This window comes from Tupaia chinensis, unplaced genomic scaffold (genome assembly GCF_000334495.1).
Source record: "Tupaia chinensis unplaced genomic scaffold, TupChi_1.0 Scaffold000037_18, whole genome shotgun sequence".
Lineage (NCBI taxonomy): Eukaryota > Metazoa > Chordata > Mammalia > Scandentia > Tupaiidae > Tupaia > Tupaia belangeri.
The window spans coordinates 1,159,084-1,161,584 of NW_006159476.1; the positions used below are offsets into that span (position 1 = coordinate 1,159,084).

The 2,501-nt window shown below is 47.0% G+C and overlaps 1 pseudogene; it reads right to left on the bottom strand.

Annotated features, from left to right (window-relative positions):
• Positions 1–766: 766 nt before the first annotated feature.
• Positions 767–2,068, bottom strand: LOC102470899 (F-box/LRR-repeat protein 2 pseudogene; annotated as a pseudogene).
• Positions 2,069–2,501: the final 433 nt, after the last annotated feature.

Below are 2,501 nucleotides of genomic sequence, written 5' to 3' on the forward strand. Positions count from 1 at the left end.
TCTTTCAAGTCCTCCAGATTTTGAGAGAGAAATGGACAGAATTAGCTGCCTTTAACAAAAACGCATTGTGTGCCATAGCATACGTACACCAGAGCTTATCTTTCCAATCAACTCTGAGTGGCTTTTGTTGAGGTTTTGGTCCCTGGAGTGGATATGACACATTGACAGAAACAGAGGTGAAAACCTTGCTCTACCCAGCTTAGAGTCATTTCTTTGGTGTCTCATGGAACCTAAGAACATGCCTTCCACTGAAGTCTCTACGTATAAAACGACCTGGCACAATGAGTATGCCGTATAGTCACACTCTGAAAAGTTTAATCCTCAAAGTGGAAAAGTCCTGCTAATCAAAATGGAATCATTGTGAATTAAAGTAGGCCACTGACTTAAGTATCAGGTAGAAAATTGACAGCTTATTTTTCCTGCTTAATTTGACACTGATGGTGTGTCAGGAGTGCTGGCAGAGCCAAAGGTAGGACTTTTGTACCTAGGTAGGCACCCACCTCGTAAGAGATCCGGGTTTCTTGCATGGTCTTGGCTGCACTGGGAACCACTCTTGCTACCAAACTGACACAAGTCTTGCTTCGATTGCATCACAGCGGAGTAAAGGTGGAGCGATCACCAGAGTTTCTGCAGTCCACGCAGAAGTCTTTACCTGTAAATGCCTTTCCCAATGGAAAGTCAACACATCTGGGTGATGGGAGTGGAGGGCTGGGAGATTGGGTCGTCTTTGGAGACCCTTCATCACCACTGGGCCGGGCAGCTACTGTCAGAGGATGACGCAGCACCTGCACAGTTGCTGTCCACTTCCTGCCATGGCTGTGGGTGGGGGGGGGGGGTGTGACAGGAGAGAAGTAGGCATGGACTTTGATGTGAGGGAGCTGAGCCCACATCCTCTTAATGCCTACGCGAGTGACCTGCTGGCAGTCGTACAACTCCAGGCGCTCCAGGCCACGGCAGTTCTCTAGGTGCCCCAGAGCCACATCGGTGATGAGGAGACAGTTGTCCAGCTCCAGGACCTGCAGCCGCTCATGGCCACAGGTGCTGTTGCTCAGGTGCAGGATCCCATCATCTGTGATGAGCTCACAGTGGGACAAGCTCAGGGCTTGCAGTTTGGGGCAGTGAATGGAGAGCTGGGTGAGCGTGCTGTCAGTTATCAGGATGCACTCTTCCAGATCCATCTTCTCCAGGTCATGGCAATTCCGAGCTAAAAGCCTGCGTCCATCAAATGTGAGCATCGGGCAGCCTCTAAAATTTGCAGTCTCGGGCAGTTCAGGCCCAGGGCTGTGAGAGAGACATCCATGAGGTTGCTGCTCCCTGACAGGCAGAGGGCCTGCAGCCAGTGGCAGCCCCTGCATATCTGTACCATGCCTTCATCTATGATGCATGAGCAGGACTGTAGGTTGAGGCTCACAAGCTCATGGCAGTAATTCTGAATGTGTTTCAGAGCTTCATCTTCTAACTGCGTGCAGCCCCTCAGGAACAGGGCTTTCAGGCCTTGGCAGCCTCGCACCAGGGCCTGGATGCCATCCTTAGTGATCTGGTCACACCAGGACAGGTTCAAATACTCCAAGTTTCGGCAGCCCTCGCTGATCCCCTTTAAGGAGCTGTTTGTAATGGACACACAGGAGTCCAGATCCAGATGTTTCAGCTTGGAACAGAATCTGCTAAGGCTATAACACGTGCTGTCTGTGATTTTTGTGCATCCGTTGAGGTTTAAATGTTCAATGTTTTGGCAGTTCTGCGCAAAGGTCTTCAAGGAGGAATCCCCAACACCAATGCAGCCTCGCAGGCTAAGCTTCCTCAGGAATCCACTGCATCGCTCTGAGATATTTTCCACTACTCAACCCTCCACATCTGTTTGAAAGTTAAAAAGATCTATTCTTTGCCAGTTGCTTCCATCCAGGGCTAAGATGTTCCAAGCCTTGGAAATCTGTGCACATTGGCACAAAGTTACTATATCCAAGAAGGAAAATATTCTCAGGAGAAGTTCTTTGGGTAACTTTTTGTTAATAAGACCTTCATCATTATTTGAGAAAACCATGGCCGAAGAGCAGCGAGCGCGCCCACAGCCCGGAGTCACCGCAAGTTGACTTTTCAGCTTAAGAATGAACAACACTTTCAAAGCAAAGTAAAACTAAGAAACCCTCTTCCAATAAAATGTTAAGAAAGAACTAACACAAACTTGTTTGTTCCCGTTACTTAAGTGTGGAATTTGAACAATTTCTGATGTTCAGTGTTGCTCTACTTCAACTTTCAGTTTTGGAAGGAGTTTTACACTGTATTTCAAAGGAGGTTTTGAAATGAATCTTACTTTCATAAGATAAGCATGTAGTTTTTCAGCTAAAATCTCTACTTCTTCTTGGAATATCAGAAAGATCTTTGGCAGAATGATTCAACTCATGGAGCTGATTTTCACACCTAAAGACGTTTGTTGTAGCTGCAAGTTGAGTTTTGTGCCTAAGAATGAATTAAACTTTCAAAGCAAAGTAAGACTAAAGAAA